This window comes from Macaca fascicularis, chromosome 15 (genome assembly GCF_037993035.2).
Source record: "Macaca fascicularis isolate 582-1 chromosome 15, T2T-MFA8v1.1".
In the NCBI taxonomy this organism is placed as follows: domain Eukaryota; kingdom Metazoa; phylum Chordata; class Mammalia; order Primates; family Cercopithecidae; genus Macaca; species Macaca fascicularis.
Window position 1 is genome coordinate 7127861 of NC_088389.1, and position 12771 is coordinate 7140631.

The window sequence follows — 12771 nt, forward strand, 5'->3', positions numbered from 1 at the left end:
ACCTGCGACCTCCCCCATCGCTAGCGCGGCCCCTACCTACGACGACCCCCGCGTAGGTGCTCCTGCCTACACACGCCCCCTCCCCGCCAGCCCCTGCCCTTTCCCTGCTCCTGCCCCTAGCCGCGCCCCCGCCCCCGCGGGCCCTCCGGTGCGCTCGGGCCCCGCCCGTCACTGCCCATTGGCGCTGGCGTCAGGCGGGGGCGCGGGCGCGCAGCAGTTACGAGTCCGGCGCGCGCGGGCAGGGTCCCCATTGCCTGCCGCGCACCCGGACTAGGGACTACCCTCGGCCTCCTCTCCGTGGACGCAGACGACTCCCGGGCCCCCAAGGGCTCTTTGCGGAAGTTCCTGGAGCACCTCTCCGGGGCCGGCAAGGCCATCGGCGTGCTGACCAGTGGCGGGGATGCTCAAGGTGCGCGCCCCCCTCCAGGCGGCGAGGTCGGGACGGACGGAGAGAGGGAGAACAGGGCGAAGGGGATGGGGGAATAGGGCAGAAGAGGGGGGGAGCGATGGGAGGACCCGGGGAAAGATGGGGAAGCGATGGGAAGAACCGGGGAGAAGAGCGGGGAAGCGATCGGGAGAACTGGGTCGAAGCCGGTGCCCGGGAGCGGCAGGGCAGGGGTACCTGAGGGGCAGCGTGAACCGTCAAGGCAGCCCCGGGGTCCTTGCCGGGTGGGGCGGAGGAGGAAGGGACATGGCGGTAGGAACCTCCATCCGAAAGATAGGGAGCTTTCCATCCCGTCCCGTTTATGTTTTAAATTGAACCTGGCAGAGGGGTCGCCTGGAGCGCCCTCGCGGGTCGTTCTGCCTCTGAGCTGTAGGACTGGGCCGGGCTTCCCCTCCGAAGCGAGGGTACAGCGCGATCACTTCCTAAGTGGCCCCCCGCCCCTCAACTCCGCCCCGCGCCACCACCCAGCATGTCGAGGAAGAAACGGCCGGGTCCCCGCACGCCTCCTGTAGCCTCGTGCCCCGCGCGGTGTGGGCGGGGTCCCGGCTGCTGCAATGCAGGACGCGGCGGGGGTGCTCTGGGTTCCCGCCTGGCGTCTCCGAGGCGGTCCGGCAGCCCTTCGCGTTTCCGCTGGAAGATTTACAAAAAGGGTTTCTTGCGCTCGCATGTGCTGTCGCCTTCCGGATCGTGACAAAACTGAAAACTAAAGTGGGTCTCAGGCCCTCCCGGCCAGCCTCCGCGGACCGGAAGGACCAGGAAGCGGGGACTCCGGGACGTCAGCGGCGCCGCGGCGCGGGCTCTGGGCTTCCCCTGCCCTGCAATGTGGAAGCGGCTCTCCAGGAGGGGCCCGAGCCTGGGCCCACGACGCGGGCGCGCCGGGAGGACATTTAACATTGAAGAGCGGAAGGTGATGGAGAGTGCGCTCCCCAGGCCCCGGGTGCACGTAGGGGCGCCTGTGCCCGGGATCGGGAGGGTGAGGCCTTCTCCGTCAGGTAGACTTGTTAAATCTATCTGAAAGTCACAGATAACTAAGTGTCAAGTCGTCACAGATATTTATGTATCCTGAATGAGATGGCTACGGAAAACATGAAAACATCGTTACTGGTTACGTGCATGATGCATCCAAAACATTGTTACCTGCACAGTGGCAGCACTGATATTTGTGGGCTTTTGAACGTGTGGACTGGAGTGTTAAGAGTCCTTCAGAGTTATGACAGTAGTTTGATTTGAATGTTCTTTTCTTGGCGAATAAATGCTGTACATTGAATTTACCCAGGAAACTAGGAAGGTGAACCCACACGAAGGACACAGACTTGTGGGCTGCTCCAGGCGCCATTAGGGCGTTGCGGGGCGTGAGCCATGGGCTTCCCGTTCAGCCTCTTGAGAGCCGTGACGGCGTCTCTGTTCTGCCTCACACTGGGCCGGCTAGTTTCATATTCTTGTTATGGTTCCGAAGCTACAAGCGGTTGGATTCTGCGAGTCGCTCTCTGTCTTCCTCCTCCAGCTGCTTTCAAATGGGTCGTCTCTTTTTTTAGAACTGCTTTTTTTAAGCAATGATTGATGGGGTGAGTTGTAGTGCTGTCCTGAACTGCAGAGGGAGCGCACTGAGGAACCTGGGTTTTGATGCTGTGCACATCAGCTGAGTCAGCAGCCCAGGGCCCTGTCAGTCCCATTATTAAGCTTATTTCTTGCTCTTCGACGCCTTAAAAAAAAAAAGCAAACTCCTGCTTGCCGTCACTGGCTGTTTGGCAAATGGGTGTTTACCCTGGAAAGAGGGACATTTTGTCCTCTGGACCGTCTAAGGCGCCCTTTAGTGACGTGGTCCGTTTCTGACCACTCTATTCTGTGGGCGTCCTTCCTGCTTCCACCTTCCCTTTCCAAACGCCTCCGCCTCCAGGGCTATAATTTTCCTTCTGTGTGTGTGTCACGCAGAGGTTATGACTATTGCGCCAGTGCCCTTATTATTATTATTATTTTTTTCCTGCGGAGGTCCCAGAACTTGCTACATCTCAAAAGAAGCAATTGCATCCATTTGTTCGCGATGATCATAAACAGTGCCCTCTAAGGGAGACTAATTGGTCAACCCGTCTGCTGTGGGTAGAAAGACAGCGGTGGCCGCGGAACGAGGGCGCTCTGCCTCTTCAGAGGCTGCACAACCATCCTGCTTTCTTTCTTCAATATCCAGTAGGGGGGTTAATTTTAATAAGTCCTTGAAACCAACAAAGCAGGAAAGTGCAAAGACATTGAGTTGCGAGATTTAAAATTACAACCAGCAGCCTCTCATTCTTCCTTCACTGGGGGTTGCCGCTTCGTTTTGGGGCTGCAGGGTATGTTTGGCAGCGACATCGGACCTTTGTGCTGTGCGACTCATGAATTGAGATAGTTCCTTACTAAGTGCTTTGTGCTGTAGGTATGAAAATGGGGAAAGAGGGAGCACTGTCCGGGGTGGAGAGGCGTGGAGAGACGCTGTGATACATAGCAGGTCCTTTTCTTCTGGGCTCCTGGTTATAAATCTTTTTTTTTTTTTTCTAATAGCCTGACAGATGGTTTTTGTGTCTTTTTTTTTTTTTTTTTTTTTTTTTTTTTTTTTTTTTTGAGACGGAGTCTGGCTCTGCCGCCCGGGCTGGAGTGCAGTGGCCAGATCTCCGCTCACTGCAAGCTCCGCCTCCCGGGTTTACGCCATTCTCCTGCCTCAGTCTCCCGAGTAGCTGGGACTACAGGCGCCCGCCACCTCGCCCGGCTATTTTTTTTGTATTTTTTAGTAGAGACGGGGTTTCACTGTGTTAGCCAGGATAGTCTCGATCTCCTGACCTCGTGATCCGCCCATCTCGGCCTCCCAAAGTGCTGGGATTACAGGCTTGAGCCACCGCGCCCGGCCCTGGTTTTTGTGTCTTAATTAAAAGATTGAAGACTGTGGGCCAGACCCAAACTAATTCCATTGGCATCAGAGAGAAGGATTCTGTGCATATTTATCTATAGGCATAATTGATTTTTTCTTTGGTCGAATTATCTGGTTAGTCAAATCATACATTACAGAAGTAATATTTAAAATTAAAAAACTAAAAATAAAAAATGTATCTGTAAATCTATGCCCCTTCCATTCCAGTCTTTGTCTTCGTGTAATTTTAGAACCGTGAACCACGATGTACACAGAGTTTATACTCTTTTAATATCTTGCTACTTCATTGTTTTAATATTTAATCTTTAGGTTGATGTATCACAGGTTGCTTGATCATTTCTTACAGGTGTTTGGTTTAGTGTTTTTTTTTTTTTCCCCCTTTAACTCTAATGTAAATTTGAGTGTTTGGCTGGTAGTTTTAGCAGGATTTAAGGCAGAGCCTCAGTTAGGGCCGCGGATCGATTTATGGTCCCTAGTTTGAGGAGGGAGGCGGCAATCTGCCCTTTCTTCTATAATTGATATGTTGAATCACAATGGACATTTACTTGATTTTGAGCACTTGGGACTGCCCTGGGGTTCACTGATATTGCAAGATCAGGACTGGGGATCTCCTGCTGGAGAGGCCCCCAGCGTGCCCAGCGCAGGGTCCTGAGCGCGTTGCTGCAGGACAGAAGCCCTGGGCTTTGTCCTCCAGCAGCCATCACTCTGGGAAGGACTGGCTGCTCCAGGAATGAGGTCTATGCTCTGAAGCCCACAGTCAGCAGACCAGCAAAGGTCAGCACAGACGACCTTCTATGAATCATTCATTTAGCAAGCATTCATGGAATACACACTCCGTGCAGTTGGAACTTAGAGTGGAGGGCCATCAGCTCACTGTTGTCTGAGCAGAGCTTGATCTCTGGCTCCCTGTTGTAGCCTCCGCTCCTAGGAGGTGCACGGTGAGTGTTGGGTAACCCTCCACAGGCACAGTTGCCGAACAAGGACCCCTCCCAAGGGCGTCAGCCCTGGGCCCTGAGCTCTGAAGAGGAGGAAGGCATTCCTGGGGCCGACTTCCCTTCTGGATACTGAGCTCTGCACAGAGAGAAACTCTTCCACATTCACTGCGGTGAAGTTCATAAAACAAATAGCACTTTAGAGACTGGGGCCTGCATTCCCCGGAATTTCCATGGCCACAGGTGGTGGCTGCACCGTGCGACTGGAGTCTGCGTTCCCCAGAATTTCTGTGGCTGCAGGTGGTGTCTGCACCATGCAACTGGTGTCTATGTTCCCTGGAATTTCCGTGGCCAAAGGTGGTGACTGCACCATGTGAATGAGGGTCTGTGTTCCCTGGAATTTCCATGGCTATAGATGGTGGCTGTACCATGTGTCTGAGGGTCTGCTTTTCCTGGAATTTTTGTGGCCACAGATGGTAACTGTACCATGTGACTGAGGGTCTGCATTCCCCGGAATTTCTGTGGTCGCAGATGGTGGCTGTACCATGCAACTGGGGCCTGCATTCCCTGGAATTTCCATGGCCACAGGCGGTGGCCGCACCATGCATCAGGTCCTCTCTCAGGAGTTGGTGTCATTCTCTCTGTTACTCCCTCACCTGACACAGAGCGGCAGTTCCTGACCTTATCATTCCCAGGAAACACACAGGCATCTGTTTTGGATCCTTGTTTTATTTCCCCATTACCTTTGTCATCAAAGGGAAATTCACATCCCTATAAAGCCGAAAATGGTGTGGGGCCCCCTGGTGGTCTTTCCAAGGCATTATCAGCAGGTAAACTAGACCGTATAGGCCAGTGTACCTGAAATGAAAACAGAAAGGTAAGTCGTGTCACTAAGCTTTGCTGGGAGATTCAGGGTCTTTGTCAGTGACAGAGCCATCCAAAGTAAGTTGTTTGTTCACTGCAGATCGACACGGTTAGCTGTGTCGGGATTAAACTTACCCAGTGTCGACAGAGTGTAGCTTAATCCTCACGGAGGGGTGTCAAGTACATTGAAGAATAGCTGCCGAGCCTGCTATTGTCAGGAGAGGGGCAGGTGCCTCTCTCCCTTAGCCAAGTGCTGAAGGAGGCCGGTCTCACGTCAGGCCGTGCGTGTGAGCGAGCTGGATGTTTAGCACGCTGGGACGATAGAGCACAAACATCTATTTTTAACTTGTGGGTGACCTTCTTCTGTGCTGCTTGAGTCTCTGTGGACCTTTCTGTTTCCTTCCTGAGGAGTCTATGCCAGGGTCCCAGGCGTTCTCTGCGCTGCACCTCGGCGCCTGCCCACTCAGGAGCCTCCTCCTGGTGACTGTGGGACCGGGCTGGGCCCACACTGTCAGCATCGTCCGGGGTAAGCAAGGCCATCCCTCCACACCTCAGTGTCCCCAGCTGTTAAACAGGGCTAATCAACTGACCGTCAGGATTAATGGGGATCAGATGCGCTCATCTCATAGCCCTGCTTGGTAAACAGCCACTTCCACTCTGTCCTCCAATGTGCTACTCTAGACTTTTGCTTTACCTCCATTTAGCCAGGTGATTCGAGGTGACAGTGACTATCAAGAGGGACGTACAGAGGAAATCAGTGGAAGAGAGCCGAGGAGCAGACATGGGTGCAGGGAACACAGTGCGGGGAGCACGGGTGCAGGGAACATAGGCATGGGGAGCACAGATAGGTGTGGGGAGCATGGGCGTGGTGAGGACGGGTGCGGGAAGCACGGGTGCCCGGAGCACAGGTGTGGGGAGCACGGGTGCGGGGGGCATGGGAGCGGGGAGCACGGGGACCCGGAGCACAGGGTATGGAGAGCATGTGTGTACTTGCTCTGCTTTGACAGATGCTGCTGAGCACGTACTCAGTGATCAGATGGGTCAGAGCCTCAGTGCCTCTTTTTTAGAAAAATTATTTCTTTTTTTAAAGATAGGACTTCCCTCTTCCTGGTGGCCCCTTTTAGTCGATACTCTTTTAAGCCTGCTTTTCCAGAGGAAAGCTAGGAAGGATGGCCTATATAGGTCCCAGTCTGGGCATATCTGGAAGAATGACCTGTTTTAGGTTTGAGTCTAGCGTATCTGGGGACAACTTTGAACCTCCATTCAGAGTCCCAGAGCCACCTGTAGAGGCTCCCCAAATGTCTGCTGGGACTTTCCCCTCTGCTCGGGGATGATGAAGAGCAGAACCTCATCCTGCCACGACCTCTGGGGTCCTCCTTCCTGGAGGGCAGTGCCTTGGTGGCCAGTGTGTGTAGGAGGCTGGGCTGGCACCTTCGGGCTATGCTCTGCAGCGGGGGCTCGTGACATGGGGCATTCTGTGCTCTGCACCGGGACTGTTGACGTGGGGCATCCTCGTGCACTGTGGACCACATGCGGTGCACATGAGCCAGACAGCTCCTGGAATTCGGAGCCTGATTCTACCTCAGGCCATCCACCTGTCTGTGGCACTTCTGGGGGATTGTGGGGACCATATGAGTCTGTGTCCCCACCCTCACTGGCTGGACACCTGTGCCAGGCTGGAGCTTTATGTGTCACCATGCCCTGTTCTGAGTTGTGTGAATATTTATTTTCATTACCTACTCTCATGAGCTTTCCTTTTTTAAAAAAAAAATTCAGAGACAGACTTTGAAGTCCCCTGGCCCCACCCTTTGTGGACCTAATGGTATTGCAGAAATTATGGCTTCAATTATGTGTAATAACTGGGGCTACTTTAAAAGTCATGTAAAGGAACAAGGTGGAGTGGCCATTTCAAGCAGTACATCATGCTGGATTCTTCAGTGAACATTATCAGGCTTTCAACACATTTTCTCTTTTTATTTACTTTGGAGAATATAATGGGGGCTCAGAAGCTCTTGGAATTTAGTAACAGAAAATCATCCTTAAGGAACTATTTAAGCAAGGGGACAGTTGGAGTAAATGTAAGTTATGAACACACACTTCTTCCAAACCAGAGAAATAAAAGCATCAACTGTGCTGGGGTTGAAACTTGGTTGCTAGTGTGTCTTTCCTGCCCACAGTGACTGTGACAGTGCTGTGGCCAGGAAATTCTGGAAAGAAGACTTGGTGCCAGTGGTAGTTTTTGTGACGATTCATTTGCTTTCAGCTCAAGTGACTATAGTCTAACTTGCAAATGGCTAGGTCTCCACCAATGGACCACGACATTGACATAGGACAAATGAGAAATGGCCCTTGGGTTTTTAACAATTATTATTTTTAATGGACACATTATGGTACATATCCATGGGATACAGTGTGATATTTCAATACATGTTTATCATGTGTAATTAGCAAATCAGGATAATTAGCATGTCCGTCTTCTCAAACATTTGTCATTTCTTAATGCTGGGAATATTTAAAATCCTCTCTTCTAGCTGCTTGAAAATATACAATAAATTATAAACTACAGTCACCCTACAAGGCTACAGCACACTAACCCTCATTTTTACTATCTAGATGTCATTTTGTATCCATTAGCCAACCTCTCCCTTTCTGCCTTCCCGCCGCCCTTTCCTGTCTCTAGAATCCACTGTTCTACCTTCAGAGGGTAGAATATCATTTTCCTCATAGAGATCTTTAACCCTCTTGGTTAGACTTCTTCTGAGGTATTTTTATTTTTATTTTATATTTTTGTAGCTAAATTGGATTGCTTTCTTGATTTCTTTTTCCACTGGCTCATTGTTAGTCTATAGAAATGCTACTGACTTTTATATGTTTATTTTGTATTCTGTAACTTTACTGAATTTGTTTATCGGTTCAAAGAGATTTTTGCTGGAGCCTTTTTTTTTTTTTTTAATATAAGAGCATATTGTCTGCAAACAGACAATTAGACTTCCTCCTTTCCACTTTGGGTGCCCTTGATTTCTTTCTCTTACCTAACCGCTCTTGACTAGGACGTTCAGTGCTGTGTTGAATAGGAGTGGCACAAGTGGGCGTCCTTGTCTTGTTACAGGTGTCAGAGAAAAAGCTGTTAGTATTTCCCCATTCACCATTATGTTAGCTGTGGGTTTGTCACATATGACCTTTATTGTGTTGAGGTATGTTTCCTTCAGTGCCTCGTTTGTTGAGACTTTTTATCATGAAGCGGCGTTGAATTTTATCAAATGCTTTTTCTGTATCTGTCGAAATGATATGGTTTTTGTCCTTAATTCTGTGGATGTGATGTAGCGTGTTTATTGATCTGTGTTTGTTGAGCAATCCTTGCATCCTGGGATAAATCCCACTTGATCATGATGTATAATCTTTTTGATTTACTGTTGGATTCAGTTTGTTAGTGTTTTGCTGAGGATTTTTGCATCTGTGTTCATCAGGGGTATTGACCTATAGTTTTCTCTTTTTATTGTGTCCTTGTCTTATTTTGGTATCAGGGTAATGCTGGGCTTGAAGAATGAACTTGGCAGAATTCCCTCCTCTTCAATATTTTTGGAATAGTTTGAGAAGAATTGAAATAAAAATTTGTAGAATTCAGCTGTGAAGCCACCTAGTTCTGGGGTTTTCTTCGTTGGGAGACATTTTATTATTATGTAGTTATACGTGTTACTCATTATTGGTCTGTTTAGGATTTCCGTTTCTTCTTGGTTCCATCTAGGTAGGTTGTACATGTCCAGGAATTTATCCATTTCCTCTAGGTTTTCCAATCTCTTGACATACAGTTGTTAAAAATAGTTTCTAATGATCCCTTGTATTTCTGTGGTATCAAATGTAATTCTCCTTTTTTGTTTCTAATTTTATTTATTTGGGATTTCTTTTTCTTTCTTAGTGTAGCGAATGGCTTGTCTATTTTATTTATCTTTTCAAAAAACCAACACTCTTTTCTTCATCTTTTATAATTGTTAGTTTCAATATTATTTACTTCCTCTTTGATCTTTGTTATTTCTTTTCTGCTACCACTTCTGGATTTGATTTGTTCTTGCTCTTCTAGCTCATTGCAGTTCATTGTTAGGTTGTTTATTTTAAATCTGTTTTTTAAATGTAGGAGTTTATTGTTATAAACTTTCCTCTTAATACTGCTTTTGCTGTATGCCATAGGCTTTGATATGTTTGTGTTTCTGTTTTCAATTATTTCAAGAAATTTTTAAATTTCCTTCTTAATTTCTTCATTGACCTGTTTGCTATTCAAGGGCATATTGTTGAATTTCTATGTATTTATACAGTTTTGAAAGTTCTCCTTGTTGTTGATTTGTTTTTTGATTGATTGTTTATTAAACTTTATGTTCTAGGGTACATGTCCACAATGTGCAGGTTTGTTACATATGTATATATGTGCCAAGCTGGTGTGCTGCACCCATTAACTTGTCCTTTAAATTAGGTATATCTCGTAATGCTATCCTTCCTCCCTCCCCTCACCCCACAACAGGCCCCGGTGTGTGATGTTCCCCTTCCTGTGTCCAAGTGATCTCACTGTTCATTTCCCACCTATGAGTGAGAACATGCGGTGTTTGGTTTTCTGTCCTCGCGATAGTTTGCTGAGAATGATGGTTTGCAGCTGCATCCGTGTCCCTACAAAGTACATGAACTCATCCTTTTTTATGGCTGCATAGTATGCCATGGTGTAAATGTGCCACATTCTCTTAATACAGTCTGTCATTGATGGACATTTGGGTTGCTTCCAAGTCTTTGCTATTGTGAATAGTACCGCAATAAACATACGTGTGCATGTGTCTTTATGGAAGCATGATTTATAATCCTTTGGGTATATACCCAGTAATGGGATTGCTGGGTCAAATGGTATTTCCAGTTCTAGATCCTTGAGGAATCGCCACACTGTTTTCCACAATGATTGAACTAGTTTACAGTCCCACCAACAGTGTAAAAGTGTTCCTATTTCTCCACATCCACTCCAGCACCTGCTGTTTCCTTACTTCTTTTCTTTCTTTCTTTCTTTCTTTCTTTCTTTCTTTCTTTCTTTCTTTCTTTCTTTCTTTCTTTCTTTCTTTCTTATTATTATTATACCTTAAGTTCTAGGGTACATGTGCATAACGTGCAGGTTTGTTACATATGTATACTTGTGCCATGTTGGTGTGCTGCACCCATCAACTCGTCAGCACCCATCAACTCGTCATTTACATCAGGTATAACTCCCAGTGCCATCCCTCCCCTCTTCCCCCTCCCCATGATAGGCCCCGGTGTGTGATATTCCCTTCCCGAGACGAAGTGATCTCATTGTTCAATTCCCACCTATGAGTGAGAACATGCAGTGTTTGATTTTCTGTTCTTGTGATAGTTTGCTAAGAATGATGGTTTCCAGCTGCATCCATGTTCCTACAAAGGACACAAACTCATCCTTTTTTATGGCTGCATAGTATTCCATGGTGTATATGTGCCACATTTTCTTAATCCAGTCTGTCACTGATGGACATTTGGGTTGATTCCAAGTCTTTGCTATTGTGAATAGGGCCGCAATAAACATACGTGTGCATGTGTCTTCATAGCAACATGATTTATAATCCTTTGGGTATATACCCAGTAACGGGATGGCTGCGTCATATGGTACATCTAGTTCTAGATCCTTGAGGAATCGCCATACTGTTTTCCATAATGGTTGAACTAGTTTACAATCCCACCAACAGTGTAAAAGTGTTCCTATTTCTCCACATCCTCTCCAGCACCTGTCGTTTCCTGACTTTTTAATGATTGCCATTCTAACTGGTGTGAGATGGTATCTCATTGTGGTTTTGATTTACATTTCTCTGATGGCGAGTGATGATGAGCATTTTTTCATGTGTCTATTGGCTGCATAAATGTCTTCTTTTGAGAAGTATCTGTTCCTTGTTGTTGATTTATAGCTTTATTCTGTTACAGTCTGAGAATATCCTAGATGTTATTTCAATTTTTAAAAAATGTATTGAGACTTCTTTTGCAGCCTAGCATGTGGTTGATTCTAGAGAATGTTCCATGTGCCGATGAGAAAAATCTGCATTCTGTATCTGTTGGATGAAATGTTCTGTAAATGTCTGTTAGGTCCATTTAGTCTACACTGTACTTTCAACTTGATAATTTGTTGTTATTTTCTGTCTAGATGATCTCCAGTGCTGACAGTGGGGTTTTGAGGGCCCTACTATTGTTGTGTTGGTGTTTCTCTCTCTCTCTCTCTCTCTCTCTCTCTCTCTCTCTCTCTCTATATATATATATATATATATATGTATGTGTGTGTGTGTGTATATATATATATGTATGTATGTGTGTGTATATATATATATTTGAGACGGAGTTTTGCTCTTGTTGCCTAGGCTAGAGTGCAGAGGTGCAATCTCAACTCATTGCAACCTCCACCTTCCGAGTTCAAATGATTCTCCTGCCTCAGCCTCCCAAGTAGCTGGGATTACAGGCGTGTGCCACCATCCTGGGCTAATTTTTTGTATTAGTAGAGACAGGGTTTCACCATGTTGGCCAGGCTGGTCTTGATCTCTTGACCTCAGGTGATCCACCTGCCTCCACACCCCAAAGTGCTGGGATTACAGGCATGAGGCACTGTGCCCAACCTCTCTCTCTAGATCTACTAATATTTGCTTTATGTATCTGGGTGCTTTGTTGTTGGGTGCACATATACTCGTAATTGTTATATCCTCTTGCTATGTTGATCTCTTTATTACATAATTACCTTTTTACAGTTTTTGACTTAACTTGTGATTCATCTGAAATAAATATAGCTACTCTTGCTCACTTTTGAGTTCCATTAATGTGGAACATGTTTTTCCATCCCTTCACATTTAGTCTATGTGTGTCTTTCTGGCTGAAGTGAGTTTTTTCTAGGCAGCATATAGTTGGTTTTTCTTCTTTAAATCCACTCAGCCCGTCTATATCCTTTAATTGGGAAGCTTGGGGTTATTTTGCTATTGATATCACAGTCCAGACATTAAGATTTCCTCACTTAAGTTATTTGTACACAAATTAATATGAAGAGGAAATAGAGTTTTTCTTTTGTCTTTTAAAGATAGCGATGGATTATTATTTTGATTTCATGCAAGTGAGGGACTCACCATGCCTGTTGGAATTTTAGAATTTCTTTCCTGTTATTAGGAACAGCAATGATCTGTAATGGGTTCCTGGAATCATCCACTGGTGTTCTGAATATCTTAAAGTTTGCTTTCATGTCTCATTTTCTATTTCTCCCCTAGTAGCCATGCACCCAGGGCAGGAGATGACCTTACATTTCCTTGGTTTTTAATGATTTCTTAGGTTCAGTGTTTGACACAGTTCGGATTCTGGATAAAATCAGCCCTTCTGGGAAGTGTGTAAATCAAACAAGGACTTTCTGGTGGTGTTATACAGGTTTCCCATGCCCCATGAGTACAGGAATAGCTCCCTGGGGAAGGAATATGGGCACATGATGGCAGGGAGCCATTCTTGGATGGTCCCATCGTTCTGCAGGAATTCTCATGCAGGGAGAAGAAGCACACGGCGACTGAGCTGGTAGGGATTCTGCTGATACTTTTGATCGTTATGATTTGCTCCTGAAAGGTGATGTGGGATGA

The 12771-nt window shown here is 46.8% G+C and overlaps 1 long non-coding RNA gene across 1 annotated transcript in view; it reads left to right on the forward strand.

Moving 5' to 3' along the window:
- Nucleotides 1–335: 335 nt before the first annotated feature.
- The window catches only part of LOC141408715 (uncharacterized), a 90284-nt gene continuing 77848 nt past the window's right edge, over nucleotides 336–12771 (forward strand). The window contains exon 1 of the long non-coding RNA XR_012425016.1: nucleotides 336–409. This is a non-coding gene — a long non-coding RNA (uncharacterized lncRNA). The remainder of the gene's footprint in view (nucleotides 410–12771) is intronic.